Raw genomic sequence first — 13,622 nt, forward strand, 5'->3', positions numbered from 1 at the left:
GTCATGTGGGTGTAGCAGCTACATTGGAAAGAAAACATTTGCATTTAGTTAGTGTTTTTCTCATCCCCAGGAGGTAACAACGCGCTCTGCATTCTCAAATGAATTGCATTTTAAATGTTAGGTAAAACCAGAAACTGCTGGAGATACTCAGCAGGTCTGGCAGTATCTGTGGAGAGAGAAGCAGTTAACGTTTCAGGTTTGTGACATTTCATCAGTGAGCTGAAACATTAACTTTTTATTTCTCCCTCCACAGATGCTGAGTATTTCCAGCACTTTGTGTTTTTATTTCAGATTTCCACCACCCACAGTATTTTGCTTGTATTTTATTGCTTTTTAAATGCAGCTAAGTATTGTGTTGTAGTCTGCCACGTTATGCATAGCAAGATCTCACAAACAGCAAATGAGGAGTTGGTCTGTTTTTGCTGGTGTTGGTTGAGGGAGGAATGTTGTCCAGGAGGACCTGGTGAATGGTGCCGCAGGAAACCTTTGCCTCTTGCTGTACAGGCAGAACTTTGGTCTAAAGACGCTGCAGGCATTGCAGCACCCTCCTCAGTTCTGCAGTGAGGAAATCAGCCTAGATTCTGGAGTGAGACTTAACCCCATGGTGTTCAGATGCAGAGGTGAGCAAGTGACTGTTGATTCTAGCTGACGTGTGTTCGGAGTGGTTGCAGCTCAAATTTTGCTCCCATAAGTATTGGGTAGAGATAGAATAATTTATTACTGCTCAGAATCCAGGCTTGAGTTAGTTTGAAGTTGACACTCTTATTTTTGATGTAAATTGGCTGAGTGGCCCTTGTTCATCTGTCCGATGACTGACTGACCTTTTGTATGTGAGGCATTGGCCTGTTCAGCCATACTCATCCCTTTACTTTCTCTGAGCTGAGAGATATTGAAGTAGGTCCATCGTGCAGGGCACTACTAAAATTAAACAGACCAAATAAATACAAAAACAACAAGCATTTTTATAGTGCCTTTATCATAGAAAAAAGGCCTAAAGTGCTTAGCAAACAAAATCTGATACCAAACCACATGAATTTAGGACAGGTAACCAAAACCTTGGTCAGAGACCTGGGTTTAAGGAGCATCATAAAGTCAGGGTGGGGGGATGTGGGGAGGGAAGAGAGAGATATTTAGGGAGAAAGTTCTAGAACTGAGGGCCCAGGCAGCTGAAGGCATGACCGTCAATGCTGGAGCGATTAAAATTGGGGATGTGCAAGAGACCAGAATTGGAGAAATGCAGAGATCTAGGAGAGTTGTGGGGCTGGAGAAGATTAGAGGTAGGGAGGGCTGAGACCATAGAAATATTTATAAACAAGGATGAGATTTTTAGCTCTGATGATGCTACCTTCCATGACAGCGCTTCTGATATGTCTTCCTTTTTCCTCAACCGAGGATTCCCCCCCCACTGTGGTTGACACGGCCCTCGACTGTGTCCGGCCCATTTCCCGCACCTCTACCCTCACCCCTGCCCCTCCCTCCCAGAACCGCGACAGGGTTCCCCTTGCCCTCACTTTTCACCCCATCGGTCTCCATATCCAAAGGATCATCCTCCGCCACCTCCAGCGTGATGCCACTACCAAACACATCTTCCCCTCCCTTCCCCTGTCAGCATTATGAAGGGATCGTTCCCTCCGTGACACCCTGGTCCACTCCTCCATTACTCCCACCACTTTGTCCCCTTCCCATGGCACCTTCCCCTGCAATCGCAGGAGGTGTAATACCTGCCCATTTACCTCCTCACTCCTCACTATCCCAGGCCCCAAACACTCCTTTCAGGTGAAGCAGCGATTTACTTGTACTTCTTTCAATATAGTATACTGTATTCGCTGCTCACAATGTGGTCTCCTCTACATTGGGGACGCCAAACGCAGACTGGGTGACCGCTTTGTAGAACACCTCCGCTCAGTCCGCAAGCAGGACCCCGAGCTTCCGGTTGCTTGCCATTTCAACACTCCCCCCTGCTCTCATGCTCACATCTCTGTCCTGGGATTGCTGCAGTGTTCTAGTGAACATCAACGCAAGCTCGAGGAACAGCATCTCATTTACCGATTAGGCACACTACAGCCTGCCGGACTGAACATTGAGTTCAATAATTTCAGAGCGTGACGGGGCCCCCCCATTTTACTTTTATTTTTAGTTATTTTTTTCTTTTTCCTTTTTAAAATATTTTTTTCTGTGTTTAAAATGTTTTTTTCTGTTTGTTTTATTTCATCTTAGTTTGTTCAGTTTGCTTACCCACTGTTTGTTTTCATGTTGTACTTGCGGCTGTTCAATTTTCAGTCCATTAACACCCTATCTGTACTAATGCTTTGTCTTTCAACACACCATTAGCATATTGTTTGCCTTTGCTCCATGACCTTCTGGTGAGCTATTCTGTGACCTTGACCTATTTACACCTTCTCGTTTGTTATCTCTTGCCCCACCCCCGCTTTACTTGCTTATAAGCTTTTACATTTCTAATATTTGCTAGTTCTGAAGAAGGGTCACTGACCGGAAACGTTAACTCTGCTTCTCTTTCCACAGATGCTGCCAGACCTGCTGGGTGGTTCCAGCATTTCTTGTTTTTATTTTAGATTTCCAGCATCCGCAGTATTTTGCTTTTATTATTCTGCAGTATTTTGCTTTTACTTATGAGAATTTTAGAATTGAGGTGTTACCTGACCAGAAGCCAATTAAGTTAGTGAGCACAGGGATGATGGGTGAATTGGACTTGTTTTGGGTAAGGTCACAGGGAGCACAGTTTAAGATAAACTCAAGTTTGCCGAAGGTGAAGATGCGAGGCTAATCGGGAGAGCATTGGGATATTCAATTCTAGAAGGGATGGATGAAGGTTTCAGCAGCAGAAGAGCATAGGCAGGGATTAAGATGGGTAATATTACAGAGGAGGAAGTAAGTGGATTTGTTGATGAAATTTTGCTGATTACACCAAACTTTGAGGTGTGGAAAATAGTGATGATGATATCATTATGTGAGGCAAGGGAGGAGATTGCAGGGGCTTTAATACAAATTTTCAAATCCTCTCTGGCCACAGGAGTGGTACCAGAGGACTGGAGGACAGCGAATGTGGTACTATTATTCAAGAAGGGTAGCAGGGATAAACCAGGTAATTACAGGCCGGTGAGTCTAACATCAGTAGTAGGGAAAATATTGGAAAAAATTCTGAGGGACAGGATTAATTTCCACTTGGAGAGGCAGAGATTAATCAGGTATAGTCAGCATGGCTTTGTCAGGGGGAGATCGTGTCTAACTAATTTGATTGAATTTTTTGAGGAGGTGACTAGATGTGTAGATGAGGGTAAAGCAGTAGATATAGTATACATGGATTTCATTAAGACTTTTGATAAGGTCCCGCATAGGAGATTGGTTAAGAAGGTAAAAGCCCATGGGATCCAGGGCAATTTGGCAAATTGGATCCAAAATTGGCTTAGTGGCAGGAGGCACAGGGCAATGGTCAGGGCTGCTTTTGCAATTGGAAGCCTGTGACCAGTGGTGTACCACAGGGATCGGTGCTGGGACCCTTGCTGTTTTTAGTGTACATTAATGATTTAGACGTGAATATAGGAGGTATGATCGGTAAGTTCGCAGATGACGTGAAAATTTGTGGTGTTGTAAATAGTGAGGAGGAAATCCTTAGATTACAGGGAGATATCGATGGGCTGGTAAGATGGACGGTGAAGAGGACGGTGTGAAACAGACTGGTAAGCTCGAGGAAGTGCTCGTTAGGAGGGAGGATGTGTTGGGGTTTTTGAATAACTTGAAGATAGACAAGTCTCCCGGGCCTGACGGGGTATATCCAAGGATGTTATGGGAAGCAAGGGATGAAATTGCAGAGCCGCTGGCAATGATCTTTTCATCTTCTCTGCTGACGGGGGTGGTACCAGGTGATTGGAGGGTGGCAAATGTTGTGCCCCTGTTCAAGAAAGGGAATAGGAACAACCCTGGGAATTACAGGCCAGTTAGTCTTACTTCGGTGGTAGGCAAGTTGATGGAAAAGGTGCTGAGGGATAGGATTTCTGAGCATCTGGAAAGACACTGCTTGATTCGGGACAGTCAGCACGGTTTTGTGAGGGGTAGGTCTTGCCTCACAAGCCTGATTGAATTCTTTGAGCAGGTGACCAAGCAAGTGGATGAGGGTAAACCAGTGGATGTGGTGTACATGGATTTTAGTAAGGCATTTGATAAGGTCCCCCATGGTAGACTTATGGAGAAAGTCAGGAGGCATGGGATAGTGGGGAATGTGGCCAGTTGGATTAAGAATTGGCTAACTGATAGAAGGCAGAGAGTGGTCTTAGATGGTAAATACTCAGCCTGGAGCCCAGTTACCAGTGGCGTGCCGCAGGGATCAGTTCTGGGTCCTCTCCTGTTTGTGATTTTTATTAACGACTTGGATGAGGAAGTCGAAGGGTGGGTCAGTAAATTTGCAGATGATACAAAGGTTGGTGGAGTTGTGGATACCGAGGAGGGCTATTGTCGTCTGCAAAGGGACTTGGATAGGTTGCAGTGCTGGGCTGAAAAGTGGCAGATGGAGTTTAACCCTGAAAAGTGTGAGGTCGTCCATTTTGGAAGGACAAACACGAATGCAAAATACTGGGTTAACGGTAGGGTTCTTGGGCATGTGGAGGAGCAGAGAGACCTTGGGGTCTATGTGCATAGATCATTGAAAGTTGCAACTCAAGTGGATAGGGCTGTGAAGAAGGCATATGGGGTGTTAGCGTTCATTAGCAGAGGGATTGAATTTAAGAGCCGTGAGGTGATGATGCAGCTGTACAGGACCTTGGTAAGGCCTCATTTGGAGTACTGTGTGCAGTTCTGGTCGCCTCATTTTAGGAAGGATGTGGAAGCCTTGGAGAGGGTGCAGAGGAGATTTACCAGGATGTTGCCTGGAATGGAGAATAAGTCTTACGAGGAAAGGCTGAACATTCTAGGCCTCTTCTCATTAGAAAGGAGAAGGATGAGGGGTGACATGATAGAGGTTTATAAGATGATCAGGGGAATAGATAGGGTAGACAGTCAGAAACTTTTTCCCCGGGTGGAGCAAAGCGTTACAAGGGGTCATAAATTTAAGGTGAAGGGTGGGAGATATAAGGGGGATGTCAGGGGAAGGTTCTTTACCCAGAGAGTGGTCGAGGCATGGAATGCCTTGCCCGGGGAAGTTGTTGAGTCAGAAACTTTAGGGACTTTCAAAAGGCTTTTGGATAGGTATATGGATAAAGGAGAATGATGGGGTATAGATTAAATTGTCCTTGACAGAGGACAAAGGATCGGCACAACATTGTGGGCCGAAGGGCCTGTTCTGTGCTGTATGTTCTATGTTCTATGTTCTATGGGCAGAGCAGTGGCAAATGGAATTTAATCCTGAAAAGTGTGAGGTGATGCATTTTGGGAGGACTAACAAGACCAGGGAATATACAATGGATGGTAGGACCTAAGGAAGTACAGAGGGACCTTGGTGCACTTGTCCATAGATCACAGAAGACAGCAGCACAGGTAGATAAGGTGGTTAGGAAGGCATGTGGGATACTTGCCTTTATTAGCTGAGGCATAGAATATAGCACAGCACCTTTCAAGCCCGCAACCTCTACCACCTAGAAGGACAAGGGCAACAGGTACGTGGGAATACCACCACCTGCAAGTTCTCTTCCAAGTCACACCATCCTTACATGAAACTAAGTCACTGGGTCAAAATCCTGGAGCACCCTCCCTATCAACACTGTGGGTATACCTACTGCACATGGACTGCAGTGGTTCAAGGCAACAGCTCATCACCACCTTTTCCAGGGCAATTAGGGATGGGCAATAATTTCTGGCCTAGCTAGTGACATCCACATCCTGTGAAAGAATAAAAAAAAGAGTGTATAAGGGCAGATGGCCAAATGCTTGGTCAAGGAGGTAGGTTATAAGGATCATCTTTAAAGGAGGAGAGATAGATGGAGAGGTTTAGGGAGGAATTCCAGAAAGACAGCTGCATCTTACAATTTAGTCCAGTGGGGAAGCATTATCTTAACATCCAGGAATTTGGAAGTCAAATTTGAGCATAGATTCTGTGCTCACTGATGGACATAGATGTTTAACAGATGGACAGTGGGCCCAGCTAACATTAAACTTGCAGCTTGAACTTGTAGTTCAGGATGCACCCACTATTTGAGCCGGGGAACTTCACAGGGTGGAAGCGAAGAGACTGTGGGAGAAAGGACAATGGATGGTCAAGGACAGAGGTGCACAGCAAAGGAACTTATTCGGGAACTGCCAGCATAGGAGCCATCTTGTAATTCAGGTGTACTGACAAGCAACTCCACAGTGCATCTGTTGTGCCTCCCTTCACTCTACCGTTAGCACCCTTGCTTTGAGAAATGCAAGTTACGCTCTCTGTAAAATACATCTCTTGGACCAAGCCAAATTAACCACTGGTTAATTTACGAGGAGAGCTTATACAAACTCGGGCTGTATTTCTTGGAATTTAGAAGGTTAAGGGGTGATTTGATTGAAGCTTTCAAGATATTAAGGGGAAAAGATAGGGTAGATGGATAGAAATTATTTCCGCTGGTTGGGATGTCTAGGACTAGGGGGCAGAATCTAAAAATTAGAGCCAGACCTTTCAGGAGTGAAATTACACAAAGGGTGGTAGAAGTTTTTAATTCTCTTCTACAATGGCAATTGTTGCTAGATCAATTAATTTTAAATCTGAGATTGATAGATTTTTGTGAAAAGATATTAAGGGATATGGGCAAAGGTGAGTATGGAGTTAGATTACATATCAGCTCTGATCTGATTGAATGGTGGAACGGGCTCGAGGGGCTAAATTCTGTTCCGTTCCTCAGCCACTTGCTCCTCATCTCTCATGTTTTCTCCAGCCCTCTGAGGTACCTTAGGATATTTTCCCATGTTTTATAAATGCAACTTATTCAACTGGACATTGTGGAATACCCTCTATTTAACTTCTCATCTGAAGGATAGTATAGTCTGCACCACTTGCTCTGTGTCTATATCAGGAAAATGATGCTGAGCTTTTGCTGTTATCATAGGCATCAATTATAAAGACACTGCTTAAACCACGTTAAGCATACCAACTATTTCAGGCAGTTCAAGTGACAGGTCAGGGTAACCCCCCCTACCCCTCCCCAATCCACCACTGTCTGCTGCTGTGTGCCTTGCAGCACTGTTCACAGTTCAGAGGATAGGGTTGGACATGGAGAGTCTGGGGGCAAGAAAAGCATAAATGATGGTTTCATCAGTGATTTAACAAGGTAAAGTTAAGTTGGGAGTGCATCCAGCCAGGTTCTGATTAGAGATACAGCACTGAAACAGGCCCTTCGGCCCACCGAGTCTGTGCCGAACATCAACCACCCATTTATACTAATCCTACACTAATCCCATATTCCTACCAAACATCCCCACCTGTCCCTACACTTCCCTACCACCTACCTATACTAGTGACAATTTATAATGGCCAATTTACCTATCAACCTGCAAGTCTTTTGGATTGTGGGAGGAAACCGGAGCACCCGGAGAAAACCCACGCAGACACAGGGAGAACTTGCAAACTCCACACAGGCAGTACCCGGAATCGAACCCGGGTCCCTGGAGCTGTGAGGCTGCGGTGCTAACCACTGCGCCGCCCTATTCTCTTACACTTCAGGTTATCACTAGGTTTTGGATCATGTTTAATGGTCGGATTGAGTCACTAGCTAGTTTGTTAAATAATTTTTTTTAACTTCAGGATTTTTAGTTATGCCAGTTTGGTAATGATGGAGGAGCAGCTTAACCATAGTACTTAGCAAGAGTGAATCTGCTCTCCTGTGAGTATAGGTGAACTCTGCCATCAGTAAGACAGAACTCTTCTTGAACTTGCACCTGTAGCAGGAATACCACATGGCTGCAGATGTGTGTCGATGATGCACTCTCCATGTCCATCCCCATTCTCCATTCTATTTAGGCCCATGCTCTGGAATTCTATCCCTAAACCCAGCAGCCTGTCCAATTCTGTCTGGCAGCATCTGTGGAGAGAGAAACAGAGTTAATGTTTCAGGTCAGTGACCTTTCATCAGAATGTTCTGATGAAAGAATACAGACCTGAAACGTTAACCGCTTCTCTTTCTCCACAGATGCTGCCAGACCTACTGAGTATTTCCAGCACTTTCTGTTTTTATTTCAGATTTCCAGCATCTGCAGTATTTTGCTTTTATCTCCAATTCTGTCTACATCTTTTAGACCTTCCAGAAAACAATGGCGAGCCAAATAATCCACCCATTGCTGTTCTCTCTCTCACACTGCTTTCTCAACTCATCCATCATCTTCCCCTCTTCAAATAGTCAAAATAGTCACAAAAGACTAGTGTGTTTTGCCTGATATATGTTGGTATATAGGTTTCAATCTCACTTTGAAGAGCTGGAACCTGTTATAGCCACTAATCGCATTGCACTGCTGAACTACAAGAAAGCCCCCAGCAAGTTAACATCCGTAGCACTTAAAGCAGCCAGAAGCGCTGCACAAAGAACAGCCAGGCGCTGCGCAAATGACTACTGGCAACACCTATGCAGTCATATTCAGCTGGCCTCTGACACCGGAAACATCAGAGGAATGTATGATGGCATTAAGAGAGCTTTTGGGCCAACCATCAAGAAGATCGCCCCCCCCCCCCCAAATCTAAATCAGGGGACACAATCACTGACCAACGCAAGAAAATGGACCGCTGGGTGGAACACTACCTAGAACTGTACTCCAGGGAAAATGTTGTTACTGAGACCGCCCTCAATGCAGCCCAGTCTCTGCCAGTCATGGATAAGCTGGACGAACAGCCAACAAAATCGGAACTCAGTGATGCCATTGATTCTCTAGATAGCGGAAAAGCCCCTGGGAAGGCCAGCATTAACCCTGAAATAATCAAGAGTGCCAAGCCTGCTATACTCTCAGCACTGTACGAACTGCTTTGCCTGTGCTGGGACAAGGGAGCAGTACCACAGGACATGCGCAATGCCAATATCATCACCCTCTATAAGAACAAGGGGGACCGCGGTGACTGCAACAACTACCGTGGAATCTCCCTGCTGAGCATCGTGGGGAAAGTCTTTGCTCGAGTCGTTTTAAACAGGCTCCAGAAGCTGGCTGAGCGTGTCTACCCTAAGGCACAGCGTGGCTTTCGAGCAGAGAGATCCACCATTGACATGCTGTTCTCCCTATGCCAGGGAGAAATGCTGCGAACAACAGATGCCCCTCTACGTTGCTTTCATTGATCTCACCAATACGATGAGCTTTTCTGCCTCTGCCACCCTTTCCGCAGCGGGTTCCAGTCACACCATGGCTGGAAACAAAACTTTGCAACTCTCCCTAATGTTTCTACAAATTACATTAAATCTATGCCCCTGATCACCTTGCAACCACTTTATACTTATTTATTTCTATTTGTGCCATCAATTCATCTATCTTGTTATGATGGTTGTATGTATTCAGATAAAAACCTTTAATTCTGCTTTTTTACCATTTTCCATATCCTGACCTTGTTTGCTGGTGCAGTTACATTTGTCAGCTCTGTCCCTTCCTGTCACACCCTGGTTATCATTGTCCATATTGCAATGCTCCACTATTGCCTTATGCTTTCTCTTTAACTTTCCAAATCTCCCCTCACATGGACCCTCCAGCTCCCCACCCCCCACCATGTAGTTTAAAGCCCTAGTTATACTGTTTGCCAGGACATTGGTCCCACTGTGGTTCAGGTGAAGGCTGTCACAAAGGCACAGATCTCTCATTTCCCATTACTGGTGCCAGTGCCCCCTGAATCATAACCCATTTCTCTCAATATTTGAGCCATGCATTCAACTCTGACCTTATTTACTCAGAATCACAGAATTGTTGCAGTGCAGAAGGCCATTCAGCTCATCATATCTGCACCAGCTCTCCGAAAGAGCAATTCACTCAGTTCCATTCCCCCACCTTCTCCCCATAACCCTGCACATTCTTCCTTTTCATATAACAGTCTAATTCTCTTTTGAATGCTTCAATTGAACCTGCCTCCACCACGCTTTCTGGCAGTGCATTCCAGACCTTAACCCCACGCTGTGTGAAAAGATTTTCCCCATGTCGTCGTTGCTTCTTTTGCCAATTACCTTATATCTGTGCCCTTTTGTTCTCCATCCTTCCAACAATCTACTTTGTCCAGACCCCTCATGATTTTGAATACCTCTATCAAATCTCCACTCAGCCTTCTCTTCAAGAGAAACAGTCCCAAGTTTTCCAATCCATCTTCGTAAATTAAGTTCCTTATCCCTAGAACCATTCCCATGAATCTTTTCTGCATTCTCTCCAATACCTTCACATCTTTCCTAAATTGTGGTGCCTAGAACTGGGCACAATACTGCAATTGAGGCCAGACCAGTTCTTTATGCAAGTTTAACATAACCTTGCTGTTGTATTCAAGGCCCCATTAATAAAGCCTAGGGTACTGTATGCTTTGTTAACCGCTCTCTCAACCTGTCCTGCCACCTTCAATGACTTATGCACATATACACACACCAGGGTCCCTCTGCTCTGTTTTTTTATTCTATCATGGGATGTGGGCGTCACTGGCTAGGCCAGCATTTATTGCCCATCCCTAATTGCCATTGAGAAGGTAGTGGTGAGCTGCCTTCTTGAACCGCTGTAGTCCATCTGGTGCAGGTACACCCACAGTGCTGTTAGGGAGGGAGTTCCAGGAGTTTGACCGAGTGACAGTGAAGGAACAGTGATATAGTTCCAAGTCAGGATGGTATGTGACTTGGAGGAGAACTTGCAGGTGGTGGTGTTCCATGCTCTCCTTTAGAAATAAATAAACAACCACAACCATCTTCCTTTGCACTAGGTATGACTCCCAATTTTACCCAATTCTCAGATTTCAATTTTGCTCCGGCTTCTTGATGCTACCTTCGGTAAAATGCTGCCTTGATGTCACTCTCACCTTACCTCTGGAATTCAGCTGTTTTGTCCATGTTTAGACCACGGCTATAATGAGGTCAGGAGCCAAGTGCCCCTGGCAGAACTTGCTATCTGCCCTTGGATCCCATGGGCTTGCACTTTTCAAATCAGCCTGCCATGTGAGATCTTGTCAAAAGCTTGTGCTAAAATCCATATCGACTATATCAAACACGCTACCCTCATGGATCCTCCTTGTTACCCTCTCAAAAATTTGATCCAAGTTAGTCAGACACGACCTTCCTTTAACAAATCCATGCAGACTGTCCTTGATTAATCCATGCCTTTCTAAATGGTGATTTTGTGTCTCAAAATTTTTTTCCAATAATTTTCCGACCACCAAGGTCAGGCTGACTGTCATGTAAATATTCGGTCTATCCTTTCCTCCCTTTTTAAACAACGGTATAAGATTAGCTGTCCACCAGTCCTCTGGCACTATGCTTGTCGCCAGAGAGGATTGGAAAATGATGTAGATATGGGATTAGGATGCAACTTGAATACCATGTTTTAAGGTGCATTCTCTGAGTGAGCGGGTGTGGGTGGGGTTGTGGTAGTAATGCGTTAACAGTGCTCACGTCAGTACCAGTGAGGGCGATGAGAGCACTAGAGAGGGTACAGAGGAGATTTACAAGGATGTTGCCAGGACTGGAAAAATGCAGCTATGAGGAAAGATTGGATAGGCTGGGGTTGTTCTCCTTGGAACAGAGAAGGCTGAGGGGAGATCTGATACAAATGTACAAAGTTTTGATGGGCCTGGATAGAGTGGAGGTGAAGGGTATGATTCACCTTAGCAGAGAGTTCCTTGACGAGGGGGCATAGATTTAAAGTGATTGGTAGAAAGGTTAGCGCGGAGATAAGGAAAAGAATTTTCACCCAGCGGGTGGTGGGGGTCTGGAACCCACTGCCTGAAAGGGTAGTTGAGGCAGAAACCCTCAACTCATTCAAAAGGAGTCTGGATATGCACCTCAAGTGCCGTAATCTGCAGGACTATGGACCAAATGCTGGAAGGTGGGATTTGACTGGGTGGATCGTTTTCCGGCCGGCACAGACACGATGGGCCAAGTGGCCTCTTTCTGTGCCTTAAACTTTCTGTGCTTCTATGATACAGATCTAACTGCCAGGACTATCCATTCAAGGCTAGTTAGATTTAGATTTTTTAGATTTAGAGATACAGCACTGAAACAGGCCCTTCGGCCCACCGAGTCTGTGCCGACCATTAAACACCCTTTTATACTAATCCTACACTAATCCCATATTCCTACCACATCCTCACCTGTCCCTATATTCCCCTACCACCTACCTATACTAGTGGCAATTTATAATAGCAAATTAACCTATCAACCTGCAAGTCTTTTGGTTGTGGGAGGAAACCGGAGCACCCGGAGGAAACCCACGCAGACACAGGGAGAACTTGCAAACTCCACACAGGCAGTACCCAGAATTGAACCCGGGTCGCTGGAGCTGTGAGGCTGCAGTGCTAACCACTGCGTCACTGTGCCGCCCTGTGCACTGTGAGCCTCTATTCTACAGAAGATGCATTTCTATGTTGGGAAAAGCCAAGTAGGAGCAATTTTGTTGAGCTCGAAGTTGTTTGGCAGCTCAGATTTTCTTGTGACCTGACGACATGGTGATTGCTTAATGCGTGTTTAGGCTCACCTGACTTGTGATCAGATGAGTATGGTGTGACCTTACTCTATTTCTCAAAAGTCCCTACAGATAAGGAATTAAATATTCAAGTATGTGTGTGTGTGTGTGTGTGTGTGCCTTGATCACAGTAGGGCTACAGCATAAATCTCTTGTTTTGAAAAGATGTGGGGATTGTCCATAGAAGTCATTAAGCTTCTATGTGTGAAGTATACAATCATAATATTAGTGCAATGAGTGCTCGGCTATGGGGTGCATGTGGGTGAATAACTTTGCTGAATAACGATCGAGTGCTGCCCTGGAGGGGTTGCTGTGCAGAAATGCCGTCCTCTGAAATTATAACACCCCAGGGCAGCTGCTGCTCAAAGTCAGTGGCATATCACACGGACTTTCAAAAGGATGACCTTGAGTTGATCAGTGGTATGAAGGAGATTGGGAGCAGTCATGAAGCAGGCTCGAGTCCCAGAGAGACCACGAGAGACAAAGTCTACACTCTGTACGTGGGGGTGGGTGCACGGTGCCAGACAGCCTGCTCCTTGTTTTCCAGCAATTTAACTATAAAATAGTCGCATGATGGTTATAAAATTATATCAGCAAATTTAATCACATGATGTGTTTATTTACGGATCACAAGAGTAGGCACGTTCTATGAATTTTTCATTTCATTTAAAAGTGTTTTAAATTCCTAATTTTTAATATTCTTTGTTCCCCTTCTTCAAAGACCATGGAGACCAAGCACCCTTTCTCCATCTCTAGTTTTCTCCTTACTGATCTTGAAGGTATTGACTCTTGCTGGGGTACAGTTCCATGGCAGTAGCCAATTCTCTGGCGTTTCACCCATCTGTGACCATGCACATGAGAGTGGAGACAGTGCAGCTCCTGACTGAGATCAGCCAGTGTGGCATAAAGCAGCAATAAGGCCCCTGCAACCTTCTTGGGCTGTTTGCTACCACACTAGTGAATTGAAATGTGGCCTTGGACATTTTTAATAGGAAGAGTGTCTTACATTTTTATAGCACCTTTCACAATCTCAGGAC

General features: G+C 45.2%; 1 protein-coding gene across 2 annotated transcripts in view; it reads left to right on the forward strand.

Annotated features, from left to right (window-relative positions):
- Positions 1 to 13,622, forward strand: part of mthfd1b (methylenetetrahydrofolate dehydrogenase (NADP+ dependent) 1b) — a 103,780-nt gene that overhangs the window by 498 nt on the left and 89,660 nt on the right. The window contains exon 1 of one of the 2 annotated variants that reach the window (XM_068038490.1): positions 13,346 to 13,364. The exons of the other annotated variant lie outside the window; for it this stretch is intronic. The gene's annotated coding sequence lies outside the window, so the exon portion shown is untranslated. Of the gene's footprint in view, positions 1 to 13,345; positions 13,365 to 13,622 lie in introns of those variants that run through there. 2 annotated transcript variants of the gene reach the window in all.

Source organism: Heterodontus francisci, chromosome 9, assembly GCF_036365525.1.
Source record: "Heterodontus francisci isolate sHetFra1 chromosome 9, sHetFra1.hap1, whole genome shotgun sequence".
In the NCBI taxonomy this organism is placed as follows: Eukaryota; Metazoa; Chordata; class Chondrichthyes; order Heterodontiformes; family Heterodontidae; genus Heterodontus; species Heterodontus francisci.